We start from the raw sequence: 15923 nt of genomic DNA on the forward strand, positions 1-15923 counted from the left end.
AACAAAAAGAAATTAGAATTATAAAAATTAGAAGGTATTCAAATACTTGCAGAAAATCTGACTGTTTATATAGAAAACCTACAAGAATCTAGGCTGGGCATGGCAACAAAGCAAGACTCTGTCTCAAAAAAAAGAAAATCTTTAAGAATCCACAGGTAAGTTATTAGAAATAACAGGGTGACTTTGTCAAGATGACTAGATATAGAATTTTTATATCCTAGCAAAACTAGCCACTGATTTGCACTCAGGAAAGGGACTGTTAGATTAAGTAAGAAGTAGTCAGCTGGCCGGGCGCGGTGGCTCAAGCCTGTTATCCCAGCACTTTGGGAGGCCGAGGAGGGTGGATCACGAGGTCAAGAGATCGAGACCATCCTGGTCAACATGGCGAAACCCCATCTCTACTAAAAATCCAAAAAAAATTAGCTGGGCATGGTGGCGCGTGCCTGTAATCACAGCTACTCAGGAGGCTGAGGCAGGAGAATTGCCTGAACCCAGGAGGCGGAGGTTGCGTTGAGCCGAGATCGCGCCATTGCACTCCAGCCTGGGTAACGAGCAAAACTCCGTCTCAAAAAAAAAAAAAAAAAAAAAGAAGTAGTCATGTGTAAATGCTGATAAGGAATCAGATGGAAAGGAAGAAAAGGTATATAAGAAAGGCAGAAGTGGGAGAAATAGTAGAAAAGTGAGGGAACTGAAATCTGACATCTTAAAGATTTCCCCATGAAGTATGCAGCAAGATCAAAGGCTAAGAGAGAGGGGGAGATAGTGGGATATGGTTTTTTTCAAGTATTAAGACTAATACTGGGACTCCATGTTTGGGTCCCCTTCCACAAACACTCTCATGGAAGCCATCTTTCTCTTTCCTGGATTTCCTCTCTGGGGTCCCCTTCCACACTCTCTTGTGGAAGCCTGTCTTCCCCTCCTAAACTCCATCTCTCTCTATTCCTTTCCACTCAGTGTAGAAGCTGCTTTCCTCTCCTGGATTCCATCTTTCTGTATTCTCTCACTCAGCATGAGAGTTAGCTGTTTCTTTCTCTCTAAATAAATAAATAAATAAATAAACTTAAAAAAAAAAAAAAAAAAAAAAGACTAATACTGCTTCTGAAGAAAATGGCAGGAAGTGCTGACACAGGCAGCCCAGTAACCCTGAGGGCCCAGGTGAGTTAAGACCCATTTTTCCGGGATTCTTTTCTGAAATAATGCTCTAAGCACTAATGGTATGGAGAACATAGAGAATTAAGGTTTTGCTAGAGGAATGTAATGAAACTATAAGCATTGAGGTTGAGTACTGGGAAGACAATGGATGAACTGCTGAACCACAGAGTCTAGCACTGACAGGAAAGGAAGGCATAGATACTAGCGATGATTAGAGAAAGTAAAAAATTTAAGTGGCTAAAACCCCAGAAGTTTTATATTTTATACTGGGAACAACATAATAGGAAAACTGGAAGGCCCCAAGAAGCTAATTTCACCACAATTTTTTGAAACCTATTGTAGTTGATGGTCTATAGTTCTTGAAAAATCAATAAATATGACTAACTTTATATACAGTTCCCTTGAGATGTATGAATCTCAGTAAAATGCAAATCCTTTACTCTGCCCCCCCACACCAGATTATGCCATAAGCAGCTTGCTAAATAGCCCTTCAAAATTCCATGTTTCCTTTCCTCCTCTAGTCCTAAACAAAAAACTTAAAAAACAATTTCCGTACTTACTAGCTTCTTTTAAAAAGTTAATTATGTTCTTTGAACATGTGTCCTAGAAAAAAAGAAACAAAAACCAGTTAATTGTATCTAGGTTATGTGAAGCATTCATCAACCTCCTATTGATAGAATCATCTATAGACAGATTTTATATGTAAATAACTTTAACATGAACACTTCTTAAACTTTGGCCTAATAATTTCACAAAAATTAGGCTGCAAGTCACCATAGTTATCAGACACTGGCAAACACTAACTTCTGTGGCTATGACACTAATCAGTACTGAAATCTCTTATCTTTCCAGGAGGATTGTTCATGTATTCAGTGTTTGCAAAGAGTTCCTGCTGAGCTAAACACAGTCCAGTGTGCACTCTACGAAAGAGTCCATGAGACAAGTACGGGGGGAGGGTAGGAAGTTTAATACTTTCACAATGCCTGTGGACAGGCTGGCAGTGATGAAAGCCTAGAAAACTCATGAAAGGCCCTTTCATAACCAGGGTGAATGCAGAGCACAAAAGCAAAGTCAGATGACCCACTTAAAGCTTTGCCTTTACTGATGAGAATTCATTCTCATTCCAGATTAGTCTCTCTCTAGAAAAAGCAAATCTTATATAAGAGTTGAAAATTAAGATACAGGAAGTATAATTCTACTAAGTTCCAATCTTTCCTTCTCAAATATCAGCCTAAGTCCTAGGGTCTGTGGCCAAAGACAGAAAATATAAGGCTCTGAGAAATATGTTCCTATTTATCTTGGTGTAACAATCTTTGACTGTTGGGATTTGGGGAAATTTAAGCTCTACAATCTATAGATCAGACCAGAAGTTTAGGCTAGAAATATTCTGAGAGGAAACAGTTTCTTAATCTGTTTCTGGAACTTAAATAAAGCAAATAAATGGTAAACCTGATTTGTAAGGTAATGAGAGTCCAAGTTCCTCAAAGCAGAGAACTACCTATTTGCTCATTCATTCAACTACAAGTTCCTTGTCTTGTGCCAGGCTAGAGAGAGAAAGCAGTTCCTGTCCTCATGGAGCGCACATCTCAGGCAGGTTCTCACCTCCCTTTCTCATGTTAACCAAAACATTTCAGGTTCATCAGTAAAACTCTTCATCCAGGAGGCAGATAAAATGGCTTTTCTTCATTTTGATTCATTTACTCTTCCTTTTAAACAGAGAAATAAGATGGAATATTCTTATCCCATCTTTTCTTCTATATTTAAATAGGCAACGAAGAAACTTGACAGTCTCTCTCCTCATGTGCTCTTTCCCTTACTTCCCATCCCAATTCCATGTTTGTCCTCTTTTCCTTCCCTCCTATTTCGTTTTGAATGAAGAATTAGGTAACTAGTCCAAAACTACAGACCTAAACCTGGAGCCTAGATTCACTGGTACCGAAATCACTAATTTTTCTGAAGGGAAATGAGAGAAAAATGAGGACTGGGATTACAAAACGTAAAAAGTAAAAAGAGGGTTGGAATTACCAAAAGATTGCAAAGTGCTGGGATTACAGGTGTGAGCCACTGTGCCTGGCCTGGAAAAAGAGAGAGAGAGAGAGAGCGAGAGAGAGAGAGAGAGAGAGAGAGAGCGAGCGAGCGAGCGCACGCATGCGCGCACACGTGTCCGTGTATGTGTGTGTGTGTGTACTTACCTGTCAATTATAATCAAGCTCCGTGCTCCACACAGACCAAAGAGAGTTCTGCTCTCCTTACAAGACCTACCCAGCATCTAGCAAAGGACTCCACACATCACAGGCATATTAGGTAGTGAACTGAAGTTGACCACCCCTATAGGGACTACAGTTCTGCTTAAAAACAAATCAATCCCTGAAACTGAATTAAAATGACTGAAGACTCCTAAGCAAAGTTAGAAACAAATGTAAATCATCTCTTGGAAAATATATCGGCTGGGCATGGTGGCTCATACCTGTAATCCCAGCACTTTGAGAGGCCAAGGTGGGAGGATCACCTGAGGTCGGAGGTCAAGATCAGCCTGGCCAACATGGTGAAATCCCATCTCTACTAAAAGTATAAAAATTAGCTGGGTGTGATGGCAGGTGCCTCTAATCCCAGCTACTCAGGAGGCTAAGGGAAGAGAATTGCTTGAACCCGGGAGGCAGAGGTTGCAGTGAGCTGAGATTGCACCATTGCACTCCAGCCTGGGCAACAAAAGCAAAACTCCCATCTCAAAAAATAAAAAATAAAATAAAAAGAAAGAAAAGAAAAATGTATTATAGGTCTCAGATTACTTCTACAAGTAATTTAAGAACTACAGTGTCTAGTCCATGAAAAGGCAATATGAGAATCAGTTAAAAAAAAAAAAAACCCAAACAAACAGACAGTAAGAACAGTCCTGCAGCATTAAGAATTTTAGTCAAGAATTAATGGTACAAAAATGTAATAGCAAATCTGAAAAAAGATCTTAATGGATAAATTTAAGAACAGATAAAATATAGCTGAAGAGACAATTAGTGAACTTGAAGACAGGTCAAAAGGAAGTATCTAGAATGAAACAGAGAGAAGAAAAAAGATTTATCAAAAAATGCCAAAAAGAAGATAAGAGGTATAAATGATAAAATGAAATGATCTAACCTACATGTAATTTCAGTTTCAGATAAATGGAAACAGAGAAATGGAACAGAAGAAATATCTGAAGAAGGAGACAAAGGCTGAAGATTCTCCAAAACTAAAGAAAAACATCAAACCACAGATCCAAGAAGCCCTAAAACCCCTCAAGCAGATAAATAAAAAGGAAATCCTTATCTAGATACACCACAGTGAAACTTCTGAAAACCAAATAATTATTTAAAAACAATTTTTTTTAGAGACAGGGTCTAGCTCTGCCACCCAGACTGGAGTGCAGTAGCACAATCTTGGCTCATTGCAACCTCTGCCTCCCAGGTTCAAGCAATTTGCCTCCCTCAGCTTCCTGAGTAGCTGGGATTATTTATTTATTTATTTTTACATATTAAATTCACATTTTTTTTTAAAAAAAGGAAAGAAAATCTATTTGACCTATTTCATAACAACCTTCAACTTCCGAAAATAAAGTCACATTCAAGTAGACTTGTAAAACAATTGTAACTTTTACTCAAAATGTATGAGATGTCATGATACATTTTCTATGATGGCGCCCACCACCATGCCCAGCTAATTTTTATATTTTTAGTAGAAACAGGATATCACTGTGTTGGCCAGGCTGGTCTCCAACTCCTGACCTTGTGATCCACCCACTTCAGCCTCCCAAAGTGCTGGGATTACAAGCATGAGCCACCACGCCTGGCCTTAAAAACAATTTCTGAAGCACTCAGAAGGAAAAAAGACACTGCAGTGGACAGTTTGCAAAGATGGCAACCTTGTACACATGCCTTTTACAGTGAGACACTGACACTCCTATCAACAGGTGAAGTTTATTTCTCCATCCTTTAATTTGAGCTGGACCTGTGACTTGTTTAAACCAGTAAAATGCAGAAGCAACAGTGTGTCTTCCAAGTTGACACCTCAAGAGAACTTGCAGCTGTCATTTGTCTCTCTTGGAACACGGCTGTCATAATATGAGAAGCTTTGGCTCACTTCCTTACCTTAAGAGAGAGGCCCAATCAACAAGTGACACCAACTGCCAAACATGTGCTTGAGACAATCTCAGTCCCAGGTGAACCATTAGATGATTACAGATGCATGAATAACTCCAATCAAGACCAGCAAAGGGGCCGGGCATGGTGGCTCATGCCTGTAATCCCAGCGCTTTGGGAGGCTGAGGCAGGTGGATCATTTGAGGTCAGGAGCTGGAGACCAGCCTGGCCAATGTGGTGAAACACTGTCTCTACTAAAAATAAAAAAATTAGCTGGGTGGTGGTGGTGTGCACCTGCAATCCCAGCTACTCAGGAGGCTGAGACAGGAGAATTACTTGAGCCTGGGAGGCAAAGGTTGCAGTGAGTCGAGATTGTGCCACGACACTCCAGCCTGGATGACACCATGAGAGCCTGTCTAAAAAAAAAACCAGCAAAGGAACCAAAAGCTACCTAGTACTGATTGTTATTCACAAAATTGTGAGCCAATTTTACATGGTTGTTACCTTAAAATAATAAATTTGGGAATGTTTTGCTATGCAGCAATAGAAAATGGATGCAAAAATATTTTCAACAAAGGAAACAATTAGATCAACAGTTGATCATAATACTTAAGTATTATTAACTTTTTCTTAAACTTTAGAATTTTAGTTCTAGGCTATCAAGAAGAGTAAACATCAACCAAGTAATGTGCATCCTCTTCTAGAGAAAGGACTAGCATGTGTTTGGCTACATGCAAGATAGTTGTTTCATGTTAAGCATAAGTATGACTTTGTTACTGTCTTTATTTGGAGATTAATAATGGTTTAAGGAGATGTGTATGGGTGCCAAGTTGACAAAGGGTAGATTTGTGATTGTAAATTTCGTTGGGCCACAGTGTCCAGATAAAGGTTATTCTGGATATATCTGTGAGGGGTGTTTTGGATGAGATTTACATTTAAATCAATAGACTTTGAGTACAGCAGATTGCCCTCCATAATGTAGGTGGGCTTCATCCATACAACTGAAGATCTTAATAGCACAAAAGGCTGACCTTCCCCACATAAGAGGGAATTTTCCAGCAGACTACCCTTGAACTTGAACTGCAGTTCCTTCCTGAGTCTCCAGGCTGCTGGCCTACCCCACTGTGAGTCAATTCTAAAATAAATCTATATAATATGACTAATATTTAATGCAATTAGCATATATTTAATATAATTTCAGTAGTATCCCCTTATCTGGGGGGATATGTTCCAAGACCCGCAGTAGATGCCTGAAACCACAGATGGTACTGAACCCCATATAAACTATATTTCTTTCCTATACATACATACCTATGGTAAAATTTAATTTAGAAATTAGGCACAGTAAGAGATTAACAACAACAACTAACAATAAATTAGAACAATTGTAACAATATGCCACCACTACTCTTGCACTTTGGGCCATTATTAAGTAAAATAAGGGTTACTTGAACACAAGCATTGCAGTATTGCTACAGTTGATCTGATAACCTGGATGGCTAAGTGACCAATGGAGGGACAGTGTCTAGGAATAAGTCATGTCCTGGGCTAAACGGAGCAGGACAGGTACAAGGTTTCATCATGCTACTAAGAATGGTATGAGAAACTTATGAATTGTTTATTGCTAAATTTTCCATTTAATATTTTCAGACTATAGTTAGCTGTGGGTAGTTGAAACTGCAGATAAGGAAAGAATGAAACTATAGATAAGAATACCTAAATATATAATATAAAATATATATTTAAAATACTATAAAAAAATAAAAAATTTTAAAATAATATAAATATATATAAAATACAATACGGGCCAGGCTTGGTGGCTCACGCCTGTAATCCCAGCACTCTGGAAAGCCGAGGCGGGCAGATGATGAGGTCAGGAGATCAAGACCAGTGTGGTCAACATGATGAAACCCCGCCTCTACTAAAAATACAAAAAAAAAAAAAAATCCATGCGTGGTGGCATATGCCTGTAGTCCCAACTTCTCTGGAGGCTGAGGCAGGGGAATAGTTTGAACCTTGGAAGCGGAAGCTGCAGTGAGCCAAGATCGTGCCATTGCACTCCAGCCTGGGTGACACAGTGAAACTCCGTCTTAAAAAAACAAATAAATAAAAATAAATTTTAAAAATATATAATATAAAATATATAAAATAGTATATAAATATAAAAGTATATATATAAAATAAGCCAGGTGCAGTGGTACATGCCTGTAGTCTCAGCGACTTGGAAGGCTGAGACAGGAGTATTGCTTAAGCCCAAGTGTTTGAGGCTGCAGTGGGCTATGATCACACCACTATATTCCAGTGTGAATGACAAGGCAAGACCCTGTCTCTAAAAGATAAAACAAAAATTTTTTTTAAGTAAAATAAGTAACTTAAGCACATCCTAAGAGTGACAGAAACAAAAAAAAGGTAAAATAAAATAAAACACACCTAAAACCTATTGATGCTGTTTCTCTGGAGAACCCTAACTAATACTGACAGAAACCATAAGACAAAGAAATGAGTATTTTCAAAGGGCAAAAAAAAAAAAAAAAATTTGCCACCAAAAAATATTACCATATCCAGTAAAATTATCTTTTAAGAACCTAAAGGGTAAAAAAAAATTTTTTTTCTTTCTTTTTTTTTTTTTTGAGATGAATCTCACTCTGTTGCCCAGGCTGGAGTGCAGTGGCGTGATCTCATTTCACTGCAACCTCCATCTCCTGGGTTCAAGGAATTCTCTTGCTTCAGCCTCCCAGGTATCTGGGAATAAAGGCGCTCACAACCATGCCTGGCTAACTTGCGTGTATTTAGTAGAGACAGGGTTTCGCTATGCTGGCCAGACTGGTCTTGAACCCCTGACCTCAAGTGACCCACCAGCCTCTGCCTCCCAAAATGCTGGGATTACAGGCACAAGCCACCACACCCAGCCCCTAAAGGCAAGATTTAAAAACCTTCAGACCAAGAAAACTCAAGAGAATTCATTACCAGCAAAAACTATACTAAGAACTTATTAAAGTATGTTCTTCAAACAGAAAGTAAATCTCAAAAAGGTTAAAAAAGCAGTGATGAAAAATGGAAGTGGTAATATGTAGACAGATCTAAATGAATAGTTACCATATAAAACAATAATGTCTTATGGATTTTAAAACACATGATTAGAATACACGTATTATACATATAAGAACTGATACAAGAAGTTAAAAGTGTTCCAAGATCTTTGTATTGTCTAAGAAGAATAAATGTACTAATATATCAATTAATGTGATACATGTAAGCTATGTGTTGTAATCTGTAGGTTAACTACTAAAAGAACAGGGTCTACAACTTGACAAGAGAGGAAAAAGCTAGAATAGTAAAAAAGTCTATCAATCCAAAAAGCAAGAAAAAAGAGAAAGAGGAACATGCTGGTATATTATCACAATTATTGTACTTTATTATTAGTTATTATTGTTTTACTGTGCCTAATTTATAACTTTATCACAGCTATGTATGTATAGGGAAATATATATCTGGTTTTAGGCATCAACTGGGGGTCTTGAAACATAATCCCTCCCCCAGATATGGAGGTACTATTGCAATTATATGTCATATTAAGTACATATTAATTCTACTAGGTAGTAGCCATATTATATATTAATTATATTAAATACATAACATATAGATTTATTTTAAGGAACTGACTCGTAATAGAAGAGACTGGCAGCTGGAGATTCAGGAAGGGGTTGCAATTCAAGTCCAAAGGCAGACTGCCAGAGAATTTCTTCTTGCTTGGGAGAGGTTGGCCTTTTGTTTTATTCAAATCTTTGAGGAAAATAGAAGGCAAAGGTATACTAACTATATCAAACAAGCTAAATGCTCCAATTAAAATACAAAAATTATAAAACATAATAAAAAACCTAAATTATATGCTATTTAAAAGAGACATGTTTAAGCTTAAGGATACAGAAAAGTTGAAAACAAAAGAATGGAATAAAATAAGCCACGAAAATACTAGTGTAACACTGATGCCAAAACCTGACAAAGCATACACACGAAAGAAAATAACTTTAACTGCAAAATCTTAAAATCCTAGCAAAGAAAAAGCAGAATATGCTATATTATACCACAACATGATGAAGGCTTACTTCAAAAATTTAAACATGGTACATCATTAAGAAACATGAATAAAAATCCGCACAAAAAATAATTCAGAATATAAAAAGCCATATGATAAGCCTGATTAATGTTGGTTTACAGAACTGATTTTCTAGAAATCAGATTTATAAAACTCGTTTTCTTTAAAAAGGCAATCACTGGGGAAATAACCCATTAACTCAGTATTTACTATGTGGTAGGCCCTGTTCCTTCTACTAGAAATAGTGAACGAATTCTAACTGAATCCCTAGCTTCATGAAGTTTACAGTCTAGTAGCAGAAAACTGGCATTAAATACATCAACACATAGACAAATATGAGAAGCAATAGAAAAGAGAATTATAGGACTCTAAAAGCCTATGGAAGAAGAAAATTTGACCTAGCCAGGGAGTTCAGCCAAGGCCTCCTTGAGGCACTGACTCCTGAGCTGACAAGTGAAAGATGAACAGGAATCAGGAAGGCATTAAGGAAGGCAGGGAACTCCATGCTAGTCAGTAACCTCAGAAAGGGTGGGAACAGGGTCTAAAAAAAGCCACTGTGGCTGAAGCATAAAGAGCAAGGGGGAGCAGCTGCCAGGAAGCTGGAGATGTATACAGGGTAGGGCCACACAGGGTGACTTTCCTTTGTCCCATAAGCATTAAGAAGCCTTTGAAGAACAGAAGAATGACAGTGAACCTGCCCTACATTTTGGAATGAACATTTTATTTAGCTGGGTGTAGAGAACATAGCACTGGATATGCGCAGTTCAGTTAGAAGTTACTGGTGGAGATGCAAGAATATTACAAGTAAGGAGATATTCAGGAGGTAAACTGCACAGGGCTTAATAATAGATTTGTTCTTGGGGTGACAGGGAGTATTGAATGATACTCTTCTTTGGTTTCTGATTTACCTAACAGATGCCATCCGGTGAGTCACATAACAGAGGAAAAGAGGCCGAGCGCGGTGACTCATGCCTGTAATCCCAGCACTTTGGGAGGCCAAGGCGGATCACCTGAGGTCAGGAGTTCGAGACCAGCCTAGCCAACATGGTGAAACCCCATCTCTACTAAAAATACAAAAATTAGCTGGGCATGGTGACGGGCACCTATAATCCCAGCTAATTTGGAAGCTAAGGCAGGAGAAATGCTTGAACCCAGGAGGCAGAGGTTGCAGTGACCTGAGATCACGCCACTGTACTCCAGCCTGGGTGACAAAGCAAGACTCTGTCTCCAAACAAAAACAAAAAACAAACAAACCAGAAACAAAAGAATTTTTCACCACAGAAGATTATGTATCTTGAAATAATGGACAACCACATACAGAAAAGCCAAACATTAAAATCAGTATCATTAAAGCAGGTCAAGAAAGGGATACTGGCAATCACCTTTAAAATTTACTAATCATTTGGAACAAGGGCTGGCAATTAGTCTCTGCTCCACTACTCAATTCTGCTGTCGTACCATGAAGGCAGCCATAGACAATATATAAACAAATGAACATGGCATATTCTAATAATGCTGAAATTTGAATTTCATATAATTTTTTTCTTCCCTCTCTCTCTCTGAGGCAGGAGGATCCCTTAAGGCCAGGAGGTCCAGGCTGAAGTGAGCTGTGTTTACACCAATGAATGCACTCTGGCCTGGGTGACAAAGTGAGAACTGTCTCCAAAAAAGGAAAACTCATTCTGAGCTTGTCTGCCATACCAAAACAGGCAGTGAGCTGGATATGGGAGACAGATAAGAGTTCGCCAACCCTGTTGAAAAAGTAGATAATGGGATAAGAAAACAGTCAGGTATAGGTGTATGTGCCCGCAGTCCCAGTTACTTGGAATTCCGGCTGAGGGCAGTCCAGTTAGAAGTTACTGGTGGACATGCAAAAGTGTTACAAGTAAGGAGATATTCAGGAGGTATGAAAACATATTAGTATATGCCAAAGTACAGGAGTTCAAGTCCAGCCTAGGCAATACAGTGAGACCTCCTCTCTTTTTCTAAAAAAAAAAAAGAAAACAATATATAATTATTGGAGGAAAAACCCCCAAACTGTTATTTGTATTTGAAAGACTGTGTACATAGGTTTTTTTAAAAAAAACTATTGGAACTAAATATAAAGTTCATAATTTAAAACTGCAGCAGGATGCTGGGAGCAGTGGCTCATGCCTGTAATCCCAACACTTTGGGAGGCCGAGGCAGGTGGATCACAAGGTCAGGAGTTCAAGACCAGCCTGGCCAAGATGGTGAAACCCTGTCTTTACTAAAAACGCAAAAAATTAGCCAGGCATGGTGGCACACGCCTGTAATCGCAGCTACTTGGGAGGCTGAGGTGGGGAACTGCTTCAACTCAGGAGGCAGACATTGCAATGAGCTGAGATCAGGCCACTGCACTCCAGCCTGGGTGACGGAGTGAGACTCTGTCTCAAAAAAAACCCAAAACAAACAAACAAACAAAAAACTGCAGGGGCAATTGAGAGTTCAGGAAAAGATGGAGTAGGCATATTCCATCCTATTCCTCTCTGGGTTCAAATGATTTTCTTGTCTCAGCCTCTGGAGTAGCTGGGATTACAGGCACCCACCACCAGGCCCAGCTAATTTTTTTTTTTTTTTTTTTTTTTTTGAGATGGAGTCTTGCTCTGTTCCCCAGGCTGGAGTGCAATGACATAATCTCGGCTCACTGCAACCTCTGCCTCCCGGGTTCAAGCGATTCTCCTGCCTCAGCCTCCCGAGTAGCTGGGACTACAGCTATATGCTACCATGCCTGGCTAATTTTTGTATTTTTAGTAAAGATAGAGTTTCACCATATTGGCCAGGTTGGTTGGTCTCAAACTCCTGACCTCAGGTGATCTGCCCGCCTCGGCCTCCCAAAGTGCTGAGATTACAGGCATAAACCACCACATCTGACCTCTCCCACTGATTATAACCAAACATTCTCGATAAAATTCATGACTCAAGTGACAGAAATATTCTGAAAAGTAGAAAAAAGAAGGTAGACTGACTAGGGACCAGGGGACATGAGGACTGACACAAAAGGAAGCTCCCTATTTTTTTTATTTGGTTTAACTTCTAATATGTCCTAGCCCAGGCTCTGGAGTCACAGCCTATAAGGACCAATAAGCACAGACAAGAAATTGCCAAGAAAAGCCTGCCCTCTCTAGGTCAAGAACTGGGAAAGGGGCAGCTCAGCAGAACAAAAACATTTTGACCATGCCTATCCTAGTCCAGGCAAACTAAAAAAGGGGGGGTACCCCTTCTTTTCCTTACCAGACACTGTGGCCCAGAAACTGTGACTAGCATTCTGCCTTCCAATACAACTCTGCCATAATGAGGTGGCACACCTGTTCCCTCTTCTCCAGCTGCACAGAATGTGGGTGAAGTCATCTTTCTCTATCCTGGAATAACCAGATGGAGTCCTAACCCCAGCAAAACTATAGAACTGGAAAGGATTATGGTGAGGAGAGAGCTAGAGAAATGAATTCTCTAAATCTGTGTATGATATCCTAAACGTGCTTCTGAGTAACTCATATGTAAAAATGACCAGAAACAACACAGCAAAAGGTATAAGAACTAAACACTGCTCTGGAATAACACCTAAATTTCAGACTGGCCTCTCAGTAGCACAGACCAGAACAGCACAGCAAGACTGAAAACTGAACCACAGCCAACAAAAGTGGGCTAGGGTATGTGTTCTAAACCTAAACAGGTTAAATATAAAAATTTAGACAGGAACCAGAATCTCATAGCATAATATTCCAAGTGCCAGGATGCAATCCAAAATTACTCTTTATATCAGGAACATGACAATCTCAACTTGAATGAAAAAAGGCAATCAACAGATGACAATACCAAGACAATACAGATGTGTATCATGAAACTGCTCAAACAAGACATTATAAACACTCAGCATATATAAGATATAAGGAGTACCAAATGAAATTTTTAAAAATAAAAAATAAAATTTCCGAAATGAAAAAGACCCACTGGGTGGGCTCAACAGCAGAACAGAAACAACAAAGGAAACAATCAGTTAACTTAAAAACAAATGAATGGAAATCATCCAGTCTGTACAAGAGAGAAAGTAGACTGAAAAGAAATGAACACAGTTTCAAGGTCCTGTGGGATAATAACAAAAATCTAACATTCATGTTATCAATGTTCCGAGAGTAAGAGTAGAATGGAGAATTTTTTTTTTTTAATTGAAGAAATAATGGCTAAAAACTATCTATTGGCTGGGCACCATGGCTCACGCCTATAATCCTAGCACTTTGAGAGGCCAAGACAGGTGGATCACCTGAGGTCAGGAGTTCAAGACCAGCCTGGCCAATATGGTGAAACCCCCTCTCTACTAAAGATACAAAAAATGAGCCAGGCATGGTGGCGGGCACCTGTAATCCCAGCTACTAGGGAGGCTGAGGCAGGAGAATTGCTTGAACCTAGGGGGCAAAGGTTGTAATGAACCAAGATCGCACCACTGCACTCCAGCCTGGGTGATATGGCAAGGCTCTGTCTCAAACAAAACAAAACAAAACAAAACAAAACAAAACAATTCTGTCTGTCTGTCTGTCTGTCTGTCTTAGAGGTGGGTCTCATTATGTTGTCCAGGCTGGTCTCAAACTCCTGTGCTCATGCAATCCTCCTGCCTTGGCCTCTCAAAGTGCTGGGATTATGGGCATGAGCCACCACACCTGGCCTCAAATTTAGATATAAACTTACAGATTCAATCTTCTAAAAACTAAAGAAAAGTACTGAAAGCAGCTAGAGAGAAACAACATTACTTACAGGAGAATAACAATTTGAAAGACAATAGATTTTTCATCAGGAACCATGGAAACCACAAGGATGGATACAACATTTCTCAAATGCTGAAAGAAAATAACTATCAAGTCAAAATTCTATAGACAGTGAATATATCCTTCAGAAATAAAAATGAAATAAAAATACTGGCAGATGACTGAAACTAAAAATGTGTCATCAACAGATCAGCTTTGAAAAGAATGGCTAAAGAAACTCTGTCAGAAAGTAAATGATAACAAGAAAACCTCAAACAGAAGTAAAGAAAAAGCAATGCAAAGGGTATGTGTCTGTGTGTCTATATATGTACACATCTATATATGTTATTCATATATGTATGTTTATTCATATACATATACACATACATACACTAATTAAGCAATTCTTCTCTTCTTGAGTTTTAAAAATTATGGCCGGGCACAGTGGCTCACTCCTGTAATCTCAGCATTTTGGGAGGCTGAGGCAGGCAGATTACCTGAGGTTGGGAGTTCGAGACCAGCCTGACCAACATGGAGAAATCTTGTCTCTACTAAAAACAGAAAATTAGCTGGGCATGGTGGCTCATGCCTGTAATTCCAGCTACGTGGGAGGCTGAGGCAGGAGAATCGTTTGAACCTAGGAGGTGGAGGTTGCAGTGAGCTGGGATTGCACCACTGCACTCCAGCCTGGGCAACAGGATCTAAATTCCATCTCAAAAAAAAAAAAAAAAAAAAATTATGTTTGATGATTGAAAGTAAAAATTACAGCAGGGCCTGATGTGGTTCTCATTGTATGTAGAGGTAATATTTAAGACAACCGTACCATAAAGAAGGAAGGCAGAAGGAACTAAAAGGTGGTAAAATTTCTACATTCTACTTAAGGTGGTAAAGTTGATATTAACAGACTATAATAGAGCAATCACACAAAAAACTTTATAAAAAGATATACTCAAAATGAAGTACTAAAAAATGTTCAAGGAACCCACAGTAAAACAGGAAAAGAAAAACAGAAGAAGAAAATAACCAATGAAACAAAAATGGCAAATTTAAATCCAAAAGTATCAATAATTACATTCAGTGTAATGGTTTATACATGCCAACTAAAAGAAATAAATAGAATTGATTCTTTCAAAAAAGAACCTAACTAGGCCAGGTGTGATGGCTTATGCCTCTAATCCCAGCACTTTGGGAGGCCAAGGCAGGTGGATCACTTGAGCCCAGGAGTTCGAGACCAGCCTGGGCAACATGGCAAAATCCTGTCTCTACCAAAAAACCTCAAAACAAAACAAAAATTAGCCAGACGTGATGGCATGCATCTGTATTCCCAGCTACTCAGGAGGCTAAGGTGGAGGACTGATTGAACCTAGGAGGTTGGGTGACAAAAGTGAGACCCCGTCTCAAAAAAAAAAGACCCAGGCCAGGCATGGTGGCTCATGCCTATACTACCAACATTTTGGGAGGCTGAGGCAGGCATATTGGTTGAGCCCAGTAGTTCAAGATGAGCCTGGGCAACATAGCGAGACCCTGTCTCTATTTAAAAAAAAAAAAATTAAAAAGACCCAACTATATGCTACCTATAATAAACTTACTTCAAATACAGTTATGTGTCACCTAGTAAGGATACATTCTAAGAAATGCACCATTATACAATAAGGTGAGAAGGTACAGCCATTATGAAAAACATGTATGGAGGGTCCTCAAAAAATTAAAAATAAGGCTGGGTGCAGTGGATCATGCCTGTAATCCCAGCATTTTGGGAGGACAAGACAGGAAGACTGCTTGAAGCCAGGAGTTTGAGGCCAGCCC

The 15923-nt window shown here is 39.1% G+C and overlaps 1 protein-coding gene across 8 annotated transcripts in view; it reads right to left on the reverse strand.

The window, feature by feature from the left end:
• The window catches only part of PTPRA (protein tyrosine phosphatase receptor type A), a 156863-nt gene that overhangs the window by 87395 nt on the left and 53545 nt on the right, over positions 1-15923 (reverse strand). For 3 of the 8 annotated variants that reach the window (XM_074406324.1, XM_074406322.1, XM_039479647.2), the window contains one exon: positions 1713-1755. The exons of the other annotated variants lie outside the window; for them this stretch is intronic. The gene's annotated coding sequence lies outside the window, so the exon portion shown is untranslated. The remainder of the gene's footprint in view (positions 1-1712; positions 1756-15923) is intronic. 8 annotated transcript variants of the gene reach the window in all.

This window comes from Saimiri boliviensis, chromosome 9 (assembly GCF_048565385.1).
Source record: "Saimiri boliviensis isolate mSaiBol1 chromosome 9, mSaiBol1.pri, whole genome shotgun sequence".
NCBI classification, from domain to species: domain Eukaryota; kingdom Metazoa; phylum Chordata; class Mammalia; order Primates; family Cebidae; genus Saimiri; species Saimiri boliviensis.